The 16,613-nt window shown below is 40.3% G+C and overlaps 1 long non-coding RNA gene across 2 annotated transcripts; it reads left to right on the top strand.

The window, feature by feature from the left end:
• The first annotated feature begins 4,486 nt into the window (after positions 1–4,486).
• On the top strand, positions 4,487–15,175 carry LOC110361458 (uncharacterized). Of its 2 annotated transcripts, none has more exons than XR_010468836.1 (3): positions 4,487–4,585; positions 11,507–11,628; positions 14,966–15,175. It is a non-coding gene; the product is annotated as an uncharacterized LOC110361458 (long non-coding RNA). The 2 variants fall into 2 exon arrangements; XR_010468837.1 differs by lacking the exon at positions 14,966–15,175 and adding an exon at positions 13,038–13,258.
• Positions 15,176–16,613: the final 1,438 nt, after the last annotated feature.

Raw genomic sequence — 16,613 nt, 5'->3', positions numbered from 1 at the left:
TTGTTGTACAGAGGCATCTGGGAGGGTGAGTTGGGCAAGGGGGGATTTTGCCTGCCACTCTGAGTGTAGACTGGCTTCCATTCACACCTTTCCCTTGATCTACTGTCTTCAGTCTGGTGCGGGAGGATACAGGACTCCACTGATCTTGGTTTCTTACTGGTGGCCTTTCCTGTCTCAGGGAGGCTAGAGCTTGATCCCACAAGTCTGTTTCCTTCTCCGACTCCCTGATGCTCCTTAACCTTTCTGCATCATCTCTTCACTCTACCACCAGGCTAAGCAGGTCATCCGCCTATTAAGAGCAGGTAATCCACTTCTGTTAAGATTCTTGTGATTTCTTAAACTAGAAGCATATTTGAACTGAAAATTATTTGGTACACTGAATGTATCATACTTTATTGTTTAAGAAAGAAAAAAAAATCTCGGTCTAAACTGAACAGGCTTAAGAACTTTTGGTCACACCAAGGCAAAGGCTACAGTTTACTAGTTGTGCATCACATCTCAAACAATTCTTTACAAAAATATCATTTAGAAACAGTGGGGAAAAAAAATGATATAGCTTCCTCAAGAGATTAGTCATTTTGCATGTCATATATCATTTCAACTGAATATACCACTGTACTAGGAAAAGGATTTCAATAATAGGATAACACATTCAAGCAGAGTTTATACTTTACACATTTGCCCAATATCATCATTTTGAGTATCTTTCTGAACACATCTGTTCCGGTTTCAGCTGGGATGGAGTTAATTTTCTTCCTAATAACAGCTATAGTGTTGTGTTTTGGATTTAGTATGAAAAGAATGTTGATAATACACTGATGTTTTGGCCATTGCCACACAATGTTTATACCAAGTCAGAACTTTTCAGCAATAAGGCTGGGGGTGCACAAGAAGCTGGAAGAGGTCACAGCCAGGACATCTGACCCAAAACTGGCTAAAGGAGTATTCTTCGCCATATGATGTCATGCTCAGTATTTAAACTGGAGTTGAGCACGCAATTACTACTCAGGAAAAAAAACGGGCTACTGGGTCATGGCTAGTGAGCAATTGCTTTGTCCATTACTTGTTTTGCATATTCTATTACTATTATTTTTTCATCTCCCTTTGCTGTGCTATTAAACTGTTCTTATCTCAACTCACTTATTTTTTTTTTTTCTTTTTTTCTTTTTTTTTTTTTTTTTTCCCAATTACCTCTTTCATCCCACTTGGCAGGGCAGGGGAAATGAGCAAGCAGCTGTGTGGTCCTAGTTTCTGGTTAGGGTTAAAACATGACATTATGGAACACAGCTTTTTCCCAAAATAGGAACATTCATCAAAGACAATGGCATTACCACTCTGAAGGTCAGGCATAACATCTCTAACTTCCACTCTCTTTTGCTCACACAAAGAATATATGGGTCAATGGGAACTCAAGTGGCACATTTAGAGATATTTAAGTGGCTGATTTGGGAAATTATGCACTGAAGATTTAACCTTTGCATGAGTGATCCATGAGAAAGGAAAGCAGTATTTTTTTGCCTTTCTAGCCTTTCTGTGTTTTATCTATTTAGATTAGAAGGTCTCTGTGGCTGTCAGATTCTCCCAGCTCAATTTCTCACACTCTAGCTTCCAGTCTTACTAGTAATATGTAGTGATACTGTCTTGACAGGTCACCAGAGAAGAGTAAAGATGTTCTAATAATGTGTAACCCAAAGTTGCTGTGAGTGGGTCCTGCACAATAGTAACAAAATTTTCAGTGTTGATGCTTTTTAAAATGGAAGAATGCTCCAGAAAAGGAATCACACATTCACATATCCAACACAAGGTGTATCTCAGGAGAACCCTATTGGCTAAAGATTTCATTAAGGTTCACCCATATATTTAGACCTCCCTGAAACAGGATCTTGGTAATAAAGCCTAGCCTCCTCCACAGGCAAAGAAAAAGCATAAATAAAAATAACTGAAAGGACATGGCATCCTTCTCCCACAGTTGAGAATGAGAGGAATATTTCAAAGATTTATCTACTGTACTATGATAAGTTTCACTTACATTCTTTATCTTAGAATGTAGCCAGATACACAATGTTTTTTACATAGCTTCCTTTTTATAATAAAAAGTAAATATAAAATTTGTGACATACGTCTACCAACTTGTTACATTCAGATCCCCTACAGAAATGCTCCATTGTGTATGCAACTCTTAACTTTATTTTAAAAGGACATTAAAGATTATTTTCAAAATAAATGTGGTGTAAAAGGTATGGATAAATATATTGCCAAGTTAAAAATATCTTCTTTGTGACAAAATACATAATGCATTCACTCTACACGTTAAAAAGAAAAACTCTTCATTGATGATGGAAACATAACATGCAATAAAAAACAGGATCTTTATTTAGTTTATTAAATACGAAGTGGAGCATATTTGAAAACTTTTGAAACTGGCTAGATGAAATCTTTCTACAAGGGGTAGCTTTCATTTGTGGTCTAACATCCAGTCTACCTTGACATATGCAGAGCAGGCAATGCCTAATGAATAATTCCGATAAGCACTGTTTGCAACTGAATGCTTTTCAACAGCCCCAAGGCAACTGGGATTTCAGCCTTTACTGTCCTCAAAAGATATAATTGTTAAAGGATATAAAGGATGGCAAAGCAGGAAGGAAGTTAAAGTCCAAACTCAGTTCAACAGGCTTTAGTTAAATCATCTTTAAGGAAGCATGATCCAGGCTTGATTGCAAATATTTGTTGTGATGGGTTTTTTTTAACTTCTACACAGGTAGAGTAAAGCATAGTGTTGGAAAATGTATAATCTGACCAGCTGGAAAGTGGTGTGTGAAAGTCTTAGAAAGAATGAGCAGGACGTGGTATGAAAAAATTTAACCTGACAGTGTCCTGGACACCAAAAACATCACATTTAGATATATCTTGCTTTGTTGAAACTTAAAACCAGAGGAGTTATTCTGACCAAAACCATTCAAATCTTGCCAGCCTGTGTTTTCAACCCAGCTGAAAATCTGCTGTGCTCAATGAACTGTGCTGACTATCTGGAAAGTAGACAGAATTTACTAAGTATGCTTTGCCATACATCCAATTGATCCATCCTGGAAAATGTAGTCTATTTCTATGCCTATTCTGCAAATAGGCAGGCTCTGGCAAAGCCGAAGATCTATGTTCTGTGAAAATTAATAAATATAACATCTGTGTGCCTAGAATATGGAAAAATCTGTCAGAGTGATGGAGGATGCTTGTCCTTTCGTTGCTGAAATTTAAATCAATATGATTTTATTTTGCTTCAGATAAAGAATAGCTGCAATATTATTTATCTGGATTGCTCAGCCTATGCACGAGGATAGACTCGTGACTTTACAATGGGATTTTGTTTAAAAAAAAATAAAGACAGAAGTCAGGTTCCATCCTTGGGTTAAAGTCTAATATTGAGTTATAATTAACAGGTAAAGACTATTTCAGCTGAAATTATAGAGAACACAAAAGATTGCATAGAAATTGTTAAGGATATAAATGAACATTTAAATACTTCACATTGGGGAAAAAAAAAGGGAATATTAATCTGTAAATGTCTATACTGGCAGAAAATGGAAAATCAATGGAGGCTAAGCATTTTGACACACATTTTATAGAGGGAGCATTGAATATGTTATGAGATTCTAATGTAACAGCAATTTTTGTATAGACCACCACGAGTTTACAGGTTTGCTTCTAAGAACTTTCCCTGAAGTCCTTTTGTTCCCAAACTCTGTGAAGAACCTAGTTACAGGCCAGTCAGCCTCACCTCCATCCCTGGAAAGGTGATGGAGTGAGTCATTCTGGACGTCACCTCCAAGCTCTAGAAGGAAAAGAAGGCTGTCAGGACTAGTCAACATGGATTTACCAAGGAGAATTCAGGTTTGACTGATCTAATAGACTTCTATTAATATCATGGTATGACTGGCTGTGTAGATGAGTGGAGAGCAGTGGATGTTGTCTACCTTGACTTCAGCAAAGCTTTTGACACTGTCTCCCACAACATCCTCATAGGTAAGCTCAGGAAATGCAGGGTGGATGAGTGCACAGTGAGATGGATCATGAACTGGCTGAATGGCAGAGCTCAGAGGATTGTGATCAATGGTGCAGACTCTGGTTGGAGGCCTGTAGTTAGCAGGTTTCCCCAGGGGTCAGTACTTGGTCCAGTCTTCTTTAACTTATTCATCAATGACCTGGATGAAGAGCATGAGTACACCCTCAGCAAGTTTGCTGATGATACTAAACTGGGAGGAAGGGTTGATACACCAGAAGGCTGTGCTGCCATTCAGTGAGATCTGGACAGGCTGGGGGACTGGGCAGAGAAGAACTATATTAAATTCAATAAAGGCAAGTAGAGGGTCCTTCACCTTGGGGGGAATAACCCCTGCACCAGTATAGGTTATGGGCTGACCTGCTGGAAAGCAGCTGTGCAGAGAAGGACCTGGGAGTTCTGGTGGAGAACAGGTTGACCATGAGCCAATAATGTGCCCTTGTGGCCAAGGGCAACGGTATCCTGGGGTGCAGTAGGAAGAGTGTGGCCAGCTGGTTGAGGGAAGTTATCCTTCACTTCTACTCTGTCCTGGTGAGTTTTCATCTCAAGTACTGTGTCCAGTTCTGGTCTCCCCAGTTTAAGAAGGACAAGGAATTACTGGAGGGAGTCCAGCAGTCTGTATATACAGCCAGGGTTGCAATGTCCCAGGTGCAAAACCTGGTACTTGCTCTTGTTGAACTTGGTGTTTGGTGATTGCCCAGTTCTCCTATTTGTTCAGTTCCCTCGGCAGAGTGTCAACAGCTCCACCCAGATTTGTGTCATCAGCAAACTTGCTAAACAACTCCTCAAGTCCTGTATCGAAGTAATTTATGAAGACATTGAAGAGTGCTGGCCCTAAGATGCATCCCTGTGGAACCTTGCTAGTAACTGGTCACCAGCCCAACATTACCCCATTTACTACGACCCTTTGAACCTGGCCCATCAGGCAGTTGCTCACCCACTGCACTGTGTGTTTACCCAGCTGTGTGCTGAACATCTTGTTCAGGAGAATACTGTGAGAGACAGTATCAAAGGCTTTACTCAAATCCAAAAAGATCACATTGACAGGCTTCTCTTGATCAACTGGGTGGGTAAGCTTTTCATAGATCGAAATTAAGTTGATCAGGCAAGACTTTCCCCTCATGAACCCGTGCTGGCTGGGACCAATGACTGTGTTGTTGTTCAGATGTTTTTCAATAACTCCCAAAACAATCTTCTCCATGATTTTACCAGACATAGAAGTGAGGCTGACAGGCCTCTAGTTGTCGGGGTCATCCCTGTTGCCCTTCTTGTAGATTGGGACATTTGCCAGCTTCCAGTCTTCCAGGACTGCTCTGGATATCCAAGAGCATTGAAAAATCACAGGGAGAGGTCTCACTATGATGTCAGCCAGATCTTTAAGCATCCTTGGATGAATCCCATCAGGCACCATTGACTTGTAAGGATCTAGCTGGAGTACCAGATCCCGTACAAGTTCCAGATTGATCGGGAGATTGTCATACTCATAGCCACAGTTTTCCAGCCCAGAGTTATGGGGCCCACAAGTCCATCATCGCTGTTGAACACTGAGGCAAATAAAGCATTAAACATCTCAGCTTTGTCTATGTTTCTGTTATTAAGGTGTCCATGCTCATCAATTAATGAGTTATTTCCAGCTTGCCTTTTGCCATTAATATATAATATATTTTAAATAAATTTTTAAAGCCTTTTATATTGTCCTTTACAGTACTGGCCAGCTTCAATTCTAGTTGAGCTTTGGCAGCATGAATTTCCTCCCTACAATGGCGAGCAACATCTCTGTAGTCCTCCCATGTTCCTTGCGAATGTAATTTCTTTTTTCACTGTATTTCAAGAAGATCACTGCTCAACCAAGCTGGCTTTTTACCTTGCCTGCTAGATTTTCTGTATTTTGGAATGGTCTGGTCCTGTGCTCTTAGTAGATGGAACTTAAAGAACGACTAACACCGATGGACCCCAACACCTTCAAAAGCTTCTTCCCAGGGAATCTGACTAAGTATTCCTCTGAGCAGCCTGAAGTCTGCTCTCCTCATGTCTGGTTTTAAGGTCTTGCTGCAGGTTTTCTTTCCATTAGCAAAGATTTTAAACCTGACTGTTTTGTGGTCACTGTGGCCAAGGAAGCCCCCAGTTGTCACATCTCCCACGAGACCCTCTCTGATGGTGAGAATCAAATCTAGGAAGGCACCTTTCCTGGACAGTTCCCTTAGTACCTGCAGAAAGAAGTTGTCATCCAGATGCTTCAGGAATCTTGTGGACCTGTTGCTGACACGGGCAGAAGATTTGGAGGCTTTATTTAGTTCCCTGAAGAATAACTCATCAGTGTTGTCATCCTTGCTGGGTTGCCTGTAGTAGATACCCACAACGACCTGTGCTTTGTTTGTCTGACCCCTAATCCTTACCCAGAGGCTCTCAACTTTGCCATCACAAACTGACAACTCCACGCAGTCCAGCCGCTCTGCTACATGCAGTGCCATCCCCCCCGACGTCTCCTACCCTGCCTATCCCTTCTGAATAGCCTGTAGCATCATGGTGCACCAGTCACAGGATTCATCCCACCAGGTTTCACTGATGCCAATTATATCATATCCCTGGGACCGGGCCAAGGCTTCTAGTTCATCCTGCTTGTTCCTCATGCTGCTCACATTACTGTAGAAGCACTTCAAGTGTGGTTGATTGTGCCCTTCACCTCATGTCACAGTCTGAGGAATCACACTGCCAAGCACCTCCTCAAACTTTGGTGTGTCATCCCACTGCTCATCACTGATCTGCCTGCTACCACTCCCTTCCCCCTTCCAATCTAGTTTAAAGCCCTATCAATCACTTACTAACCCCTGAGCAAACACCCTTTTTCCCTTCTGTGAGAGATGCATTCTGTTGGGTGTTAAGAGACCTGGTGAAAGACTGACTTTCCCATGGCTGAAAAGCCCAAAGTTCCATTGATGACACCAGTCACATAGCCTTGAGTTGATTTGCTGGGCCTGCCTGTTCCATTCTGTATTCCTACCTGCAACTGAAAGGGTGGAGGCAAAATCACTTGAGCACATCCTGGTGGCGAGAGGGTAGAGAGAGGTAGAGAGTCCTTTTAATTCAGCTCCCGCAAATACAATGTCTGTTATTCTTTGGATTTGTTTACCCAGGACATGTTTATATAGTTCTTATTATAAGATAGGTGCAGAAAGAGGGTGTGTTTCTAAAGAATTTATTTTTCCTATGAGCCTTTCTCTTCCTTGTCTTCCTACTTTTCAACTTGTCTTTCTTGAATTCATCATCATCTGTCCTTTTCCACAGTTCAAGAAGGCCATTCTCCCTTGAGTACCATAAGTGCTAAAAGAAAAGAATACCACAAATGGCAAAGAAAGAACAAGGAAATCTCAACTCTGACACCCTGCATTTTGCCATACAGCTACCAAAAGCTTGACACTAGCATCAACAAAAAGGTGTTTGGAACTTTGTCCTTTAACTATATGTTCTAATTTTTTTCATAATCAGGAATGACAGTATATACAAGGTTCTTTTGCAGACAAAATTGAGTAATTTATGTATAAGGTAGCAAGGGAAATGCCTTGCAGATGAGTACCTGGAATGGGTTAAGGAAAATGTATAGTTATTTTCTTATTGATAAGGATTGCAATAACTCCTTTAACATTCATAAATATAGTAGATAAATTTTGGATTTGTTTTATTTTGTTTCATGAAGAAAAGTATGTTTTACTCTAAGATAAGCTAAAGTAAACTATTCTGCATTAAAATTCCTCCAAAGTTTCTAACATGAGATTCTCTTCCTCTGATTGCTTCACTTTCTTATCCCAAAGCAATTCTCAGATGCAAAAGGGTCATGTAAACACATTAAAAACTTTTGTATAAGGCTACAAGTTTTTACACAAGGGTTCTAGTATGTTGCAGCAGCTGATAACACTGCACATTACTTTGTTACTGATTAATTTTGTTAAGTCCCAGAGCAATTAATGATTTTGCAAGGGAAGAAAAAATAACTGGTTTAAAGTGTAATTCCTGCAAAAGGATTGGATGGGATTTTAGGTGTCCTTTGAAAGGAAGAACAAATAAAATATTAACAGTGATAAGGGCATCTTCATACAGGGAGGGATGTAGAAAACACAGTTTTAAATAGAAGGTTTACTCCAGGTTCTTGTCTTGACAGGAATACTCCTGAGTTTGTGCATGGCTACTCTAGAGAGGCTAAACTTCAGAATTAGATAAACATGACTGTTTTTTTCTTCCTCTCAAAAGGCTAACAAATAATAATAATAAAAGAATACTTATAATTTTAATCAGAAGATATTAGTTTTTTAACATGCTCAATATTACAAACCGAACCACACCTTGCAATTGTTGCAATCAGTTTAGAATGTTTTGCTAATCTTAACATTTAATTAAGATATTAAGATAACAATATTAAATATAATAACAATCCCAAGTTTTTCAGATTCAGCATTACCAGTTGTATCAGATACCAAAGAGGTATTATTTGACCTAATTCCAATATACTTCAAAGTCATCTGGAAGAGCTGAATACAATATCCACATTTGCTTTCACATTAAAGTTACTTTGATGCTTAAATTCTTCTTGTTGTTGTCCGGAAGAAACTAAATCCTCCTGACACTGTGAAACATATTGCCTGCTTCATGACTTAAGTTTCAGCATCTCACTGTCTTGCTGAGGGACTTAATCTGGTAAGCACAGTCCAAAGATATGCTAAACAGCCATTTTATCCATAAAGTAACTTAGAGAGGCATCTTTTTCAATAGCATAGGTATCTAAAATTTTACAGAGAAAGTAATGTTCCACCCTTTGCAGTGATTCAAAACTTCTTCCTCCATTTCCTGAAAGGTATCCTCAGTAGCAGCTACTGCATACCTTCACTGGCTTTCAGTTCCTCTTCCTGAAGATATTTGACTTTACATGGAATGATTAAACATTAATGAGCAGGAGAGAAAGAAAAAGAGGAAGAAAGAGAGAGTGAGTGTAGGTTGGCAGTCACGATTGACACTGACAGCATCAGAGACCTCTATTCCACTCCAGTTCTGAAGGGCTAATGTAAAATCACTAAGAACCGTCTAACTGGAAGTAGAAGGCCACAGTCTACCACCCTCCAAATTAAGAGCCTAAGTAACATTGCAGGGTGAGGATTCTACAGTTTTTGAGACACACAACTTTAACAAGCTACTGCAGTGCAACTGCCGTGCTGGGGCTATGTTGCATGTCCACTACCAGGGCAAAAATGGTGCTGGAGCTGTCTGGTAAATAGTCTCTATCTCTGAGAAGAAGTGGGCTAGCAGAGGCTTCTGAGGATCACAGAATCCCAAGGGGTTGAGCTTGGAAGGGACCTCTGGAGGTCATCTTGTCTAACATCCTACTCAAGCAGGGTTGGCAGAGCAGATTGTGCAGGACCACGTCTAGTGTCCTCACATAGAGACTCCACAATCTCTCTGGACAACAGATGCCAATATTCGATGACCCTTTAAAGTAAAACAGTTTCTCTCATTTTTAAATTGAGTTTCTTGTATTTCAATTTGTGCCCACTTCCTTTTGTCCTGCCACTGGATACTGCTGAGAAGAGTCTGACTATGTCTTCTTGACTCCTCACTATTCGATACTTGCAAACATTGAAATAAGATCCTCCTGAGCCTTTTCTTCCCTGGGCTGAACAGCTTTTCCTCCTGCTACTTGTATGACAGATTCTCCAGTTCCTTAATCATCTTTGTGGCCTGTGATTTGACTTCATCCTGTCTACCCATGTCTCTCTTGTGCTGGAGAGCACAGACATGGACCCAGAACCACAGATGTCTTACCAGAGCTGAGTAGAAGGGAAGGATCACCTTCTTTAACCTACTGGTGACACTCTTCCCATTGCAATGCAGGACACTGCTGACCTTTTAGAACACAAGGGCATATTGCTGGCCTGTGTCGTCAGAAGCACCAGGTCCTTTCCTGCAAAGCTGCTTTCCAGCTTCTTGGGAATTGAGGACAGGCTGATTGGTCTATAGTACCTAGATCCTCCTTCTTTACCTTCTTGAAGACTGGAGTGCTATTTGCCTCCTTGCAGTCACCAGAAATCTCCCCCAATGGCCAGGACCTTTCAAAGATGATCAAGAGTGGACATGCAATGATACTGGCCAGCTCCCTCAGTGCTTCTGGGTGCATCCCATCAGGTAACATGGATTTTTTCAGAGAAGTGATTGTGCCACTGTACTCAGCGCTGGTGAGGCCCCACTTTGAATACTGTGTTTAGTTTTGGGCCCCTCACTACAAGAAAGACGTGGAGGTACTAGAGAGAGTGCAGAGAAGAGCAAAAAAGCTGGTGGGGGGCCTGGAGCACAAAACTTATGAGGAGCAGTTGAGGGAACCGAGGCTGTTCAGTCTGGAGAAAAAGAGGCTGAGGGGAGACCTTATCACTCTCTACAACTATCTGAAAGGAGGTTGTAGCATGGAGGTTGTTGGTCTCTTCCCCTAAGTAGCAAGTAATATGATGAGAGGAAATGGCCTTTAGTTGTGCCAGGGGAGGTTTAGTTTGCATATTAGGAAAAATTTCTTCACAGAAAGGATCATGAAGCAGTGGAACAGTTCACCCAGGGAAGTGATGGAGTCACCATCCCTGGAGGTGTTCAAAAGACATATAGATGAGGCTCTTAGGGATACAGTTTACTGCTAGAATTGGGTTATGGTTGGACTCAATGATCTTGAGGGTCTCTTCCAGCTGGAACGGTTATATGATTCTATGAAGCTATATCCTGCTAAAATTTGTGCACTATTTTATTGTTCAGTGTGATTTTGGTTCACTGCAGTGATTAATATTTCAGTAAGTGATTCATATTTAATTCCTTTTGCATCCCAAATGTCTCCCATATAATCAGCTTTCAAATAAAAACATTTTATATTATACTGAAATACAATTATCCGAGAAACAAGTAGCAACGTTTTGCATTTGTACAAGAAAACTTGGCTGACTTCTCCCTTAGTTGCTCCTCTGTAAACCACTGATTTTGGGAACCAGATTTGCATAATCCCTTTCTGACTATTTTTCATTAATTTTTACAGGATAGTTATCAATACTTTCAGAAAAAGAAATATTAGAGTGCCACGATTTGCGTAATCCATATGATGGCATGCCAGTCTTCCCATCACAATCGGTTAATAATTCTTTCGGAATGCGTTTGAATCCGACTACTAAGGTTGTTTGCCAGAATAAAGAAAACACATTCCTGTATCATCCTTCTGATGTCGAACCAGAGAGTTTTCATGTTTCGTTGTTTTTTTTAACATGAAAATTCTGTAGTTTTCTTATAACACAAGACCAAAACTGACAAATAAAACCTTTGTCTAGCTAGTAGTACTATGAAACAATAAACATAATTACCTTAAAAAAATGCAAAAAAGGCAGCATGAGCAATATGTGGCCTTTTAATTGATCAAATACTCCTCTCTCTCCATTGAAGGTCTTCAAAACACTCATCAGTTACAGATGTGGTTGAGAAAATTTTGCACAACCTTTTGTGCAGGGAAGAGGTTCCCTGAAAACTTACAGATGTGTCAATCAGTTAATTCTACTTCTAAATAGGTAAGTGCATATTGAAAAGATTCTGCCTGTCACTATTAGAAACATCAAATTTTTGTAAAGTATGCTTTAAGGATAGCCTGCTTGTACTGATATAAGCATGTGTCTGAGACTGGAATTAAGAAATAAAATGAAGTAACGAGGAAAATAATTAGTTACTTAAGAAAACAACTTAATGAAAGGTACTCTGCAGCTTAATAGATAAAGATGATCAATGATGAAGACAGGAAAAAAAGACAACCTACCACAATAGGCTATGTCTATAGTAGACATTGCAGGAAATGTAGCTATGCTGGTAGAAGGCCTCAATTTGGAAAAAAACAACCAACCAACCAACCAACCAAACAAACAAACAAAATCTTACAGAGAATTAACTTAATGTTGCAGAAAAACAAACAAGAATTGCAATTTACAGTGTGAAGTTTGAGTGAGGAAAAATGTCTTTGTAGGGATTTTATTTAGGAAACAAAAATAATAAAAAGGAAACATGTTATTGTATCATATTTTTATGATGCATTCACAACAGATAAGTAAAAGCTTTGACACCAACATGACACATACATGACAGGACTGTCTAGAAAAAGGAGTCTGTAGCCTAAAAGAAACAGCCTGTAGTCTGTGTCTGGAATAGTCTAGTCTGTGCCCAGCTATGGACCAGATCCACCAGTGCCTCACTGCATGCTGACTGCCTGGCCAGACGTCAGCCCTGTCTCCTGATAATTTGATACCCTCTGCAGGCACTGCCCCTGCTGCCTCATTGGGGACCCATGGGCAGGTCCTGGGCTGGGTGTCCCCTGCCTTGCTAGCTGCTGTCACACCCAGCTCCTTCTTCTATCCTGATCCCTGACAAATTCAGTATGAGATTCACAATGCCTGTGAATTTGTTGATTAAAAAGTAGGAAAACATGACAGGATACATAGCCTATTGGATGTCATGTATAAAGACATGCTAATGCACTGAAATACCAATGTCTTCCTAATGAATAAATCATGGACCTTGTTTATACCTCTCATAATTGCGGTAGTATTACACCCTTCTGATATGCTGTACTTGTAGATTAAAACAAAAAAAAAAAAAAGGAGAAATTACATGAAGTGAATGGCCACAAAGTAACAGAACAAATAACTTCAAAGGCTGTTGGTTGGAAGGGGAGCATCTGAAAAAAAAGCCAGCAGCTCAAATTTGGAAGCTCGAAGTTCGTATGAAATGGCAGATATTTTATCACCGTTTCCGTGTCAGAGATGTATAGATCAAAAAATACAGTCATGTAAATAGTGCAAAATAGATTTTATTGCAGAAAAAAGGGAAAGCTGGAGCTACTTGGAGAGATAAAGAATACACTGATTGCTCAGGCATCCGAAGTAAAGCTATTTAATGAATAATATCGGTTGATCTTCTTTCACGATTACAGAGTCTACAAAGCTGATGATGATCACTATCTCACTATAAGTGAGAAGAATTGTGTCTGAAAAACAGCTGATCTAAAAGATTCCAGAGCCTTCTTAAGAAATTACAGACAACTACAAAGAGCATCCACACATGTTCCACTTCACCAGTGCAGGAAATTCAATAAAACTTCTAAACCCAGACCTAAAAAGTAGCTAGATGCCCAAATGGCACCTAGGTAGCAGACTTAGGTACTGGAAATCAGGTATGAAAATTCCGAACTTCAGCTACCTCATCTGTTAAAGTCCACAGGCAGGTAACTACTGACTAAAGAGGCAAGATCGCCAGCCAGAAAGTCAGATCAGCTAGGAAGGCTGTTGATTTCAGTGCTAGCATGGAAATATGAAGGTTGAATTCCTGCGCTATCCAGAATGGCAGTTTCTTTACTGAAGTAAATGCAGAGGCACCATATAATAGGGCATTGATACAGCTGGTGATACCTCACATGCTTTAAAGGAACGTGACTGCTATAGAAGGTGAACACCTCAAGTTAAAGCTTGTTCAGCTCTTAGAAAGAAGGTTTACAACTTCAGGAGAAAGTTTAGGGCCAATGATGCTGTTTTGCAAGAGACAAAGGAAATTATTTAAGAGTAACGTGATCTCTGTGTTTCCTTACTGGCTGCTGACTCTCAGGGAGCAGGTTGTGAGGCTCCTTAGTAACACTGGGCCTCCAATTCCATTTGAGAGGCCACACACCAAAAAGTTCAGAATTGCAATGCATGCTTTACTTATTTAATTATTTTTACTCTTATTCCATTACTTACACTGCTTTCACTTAAATGACTAGTAATTTATTTTTTTTTTTTATAGGGTGTTGATACTCATCTTTGTATCCTTTTACTCACATGACTTTATCTAAACAAAAGTCTTATGTCTAAATAATCGCTTTTGTTACTTTTAAGAGACTTCCATATGTGTTTTAAGGTCATGTTACCTATAAGCAACAAATAGTCAGAACACTTAACTTCGTCACACTGCATAAAAGTGGAATGATATAAGCAAAATACAATTCTATGATTCTATGAAAATGTCAAGCATACCAATGGAACACAAAAAGTAACAGAAAGTTTTCTTTCTAAAAAGATGTGGTATCAATAAGTCTGTCAAAGATTGCTCTTAATGTTCTCTAATGTTTAAGGAACAATTTTTCCTATAAGCTCTGGTGACATTATTGGTACAAAATATCAGATTGCAAATGGCTACCACAGCACAAAAATATGAAACCTAACTAGTAGGCTTCCACAAAGAGGAATCTTTGGGTTTAATGTATACAGTATTTCACTATGCTGAACCCTAAAAGCAGCAATTTCCTTGTCACCATGGTGACTTTTTTGTCCACCTGTGAGATATTACCGGTTCAGAATAGGAAGTAGAAAAGTCCCTCCCCTCCACATTTAAAATAGCTGTGAAGAAACAATACCAGATGAAGTGAAATGCAGCTGTAAGCTATAATTTCCCATTAATGGAAAAGAGTTAGGAAAGTTCAAATTTAGTCACTAGGAAACATTTCTAAATATCTCTAAGTAACTGGAAGCGCTGCCAATGCTGGATTAGCACTGTACCACGTGCAATTCCTCTTGTCACACACCAGAGAATACATGGAGTGATGGGAATAAATTAAAATTTAATCTTTCAGATGTCTGTCATTTTTCAGAACTCCCTATGAGGCTGTTTATACAGAGTTCAAACAGAAGCCTTTTAACCATGCTGAAGGCAAGCCAGATACCACTGAAAAGACACTGAAAAGAGAGAAAGCTTTGTTCTTCTCAATTGTCATTAATCTGTAGTTGATTTAGTCTTTAAATTAATATTCATTTACAATTATTTAATTGAAATTAATGAGATAGTTAAGCAATTTTTAGAAAACTAAGGGAAATCTTTTTTTTTTTTCAGTGTACATACCTAAAGGAAAAACTGGAAGAAAACTTAAGCTCATTCCTTCACACTAGGCTGATGGTATTTCAATACTACTTAATGCTTATTTCTGCTACAAATTTATACCGTACATTGAAGTAACACAATATACATCTTCAACCTTGCCAACACAAAAATAGGCATCACATAGTTTTTTGATATCTCTGTGCTCCTCAAGTCTCCTGGCCAAACCAGACGACTGCTCCTGCAGAGATTGCTTAGAAATCCAGCAGCTTAGAAGTTGTACCATGACTCAAAACGTCCCTAACGTCTACTGGAAGCAGCACCTTTTTCTGCTTCATGTAACTAGAAGCCAAGATACTGGAAAGCCTTACACTGAGCCAGGCATAGATCCACCAGTGTTAGCTGGAAGATCTGTTACTCCATTTAGGCCCCTTCTTGGTCTTGAAAATGAACAAAACACACACACACAGTATGTTTGGGATTGGAAGGGACCTCAGAAGATCATCTAGTCCAATACCCCTGCCAGAGCAGGAATGCCTAGATGAGGTCACACAGGAACATGTCCAGGTGGGTTTTGAATGTCTCCAGGGAAGGAGACTCCACAACTCCCCTGGGCAGCCTGTTCCAGTGCTCCGTCACCCTCACTGAGAAGAAGTTTCTTCTCAAATTTAAGTGGAACCTCTTGTGTTCCAGCTTGATCCCATTACCCCTTGTCCTATCATTGTTTGCCACCAAGAAGAGCCTGGCTCCATCTTCATGGCACTCACCTTTTATATATTTATAGACATTAATAAGACCCCCATTAGCCTCCTCTTCTCCAAACTAAAGAGACCCAGCTCCCTCAGCCTTTCCTCCTAAGGGAGGTGCTCCACTCCCTTCATCATCTTTGTTGCCCTTCACTGGACTCTCTCCAGCAGTTCCCTGTCCTTCTTGAACTGAGGGGCCCAGAACTGGACACAATACTCCAGATGGGGTCTCACCAGGGCAGAGTAGAGGGGAAGGAGGACCTCTCTCCATCTACTAACCACCCAACTTCTGATACACCCCAGGATGCCATTGGCCTTCCTGGCCACAAGGGCACAGTGCTGACTCATGGTCATCCTGCTGTCCACCAGGACCCCCAGGTCCCTTTCCCCTACACTGCTTTCTAATAGGTCATTCCCCAGCCTATACTGGAACCTGGGGTTGTTCCTGCCCAGATGCAGGACTCTACACTTTCCCTTGTTAAATTTCATCAGGTTATTCCCCACCCAACTCTCCAGCCTGTCCAGATCCCGCTGGATGGCAGCACAGCCTTCTGGTGTGTCAGCCACTCCTCCCAGCTTAGTGTCATCAGCAAACTTGCTGATAGTACACTCTATTCCCTCGTCCAAATCATTAATGAGTATATTGAACAATATTGGCCCCAGTACCGACCCCTGAGGCACTCCACTAGATACTGGCCTCCAACTAGGCTCCGCACCATTGACTACCGCTCTCTGGCTTCTCTCCTTAAGCCAGTTTGCAATCCACCTCACTACTCTATTGTCCAGACCACACCTCCTCAACTTAGCAACTAGGATGCTATGGGAGACTGTGTCAAACGCTTTGCTGAAGTTAAGGTAGACCACATCCAGCACTCTGCCATCATCCATCCACCTTGTTACATTCTCATAAAAGGCTA

This window comes from Columba livia, chromosome Z (genome assembly GCF_036013475.1).
Source record: "Columba livia isolate bColLiv1 breed racing homer chromosome Z, bColLiv1.pat.W.v2, whole genome shotgun sequence".
NCBI classification, from domain to species: Eukaryota; Metazoa; Chordata; class Aves; order Columbiformes; family Columbidae; genus Columba; species Columba livia.
Note: the sequence above shows the minus strand (reverse complement) of the source record. Positions and strands in the feature narration are given on the sequence as shown.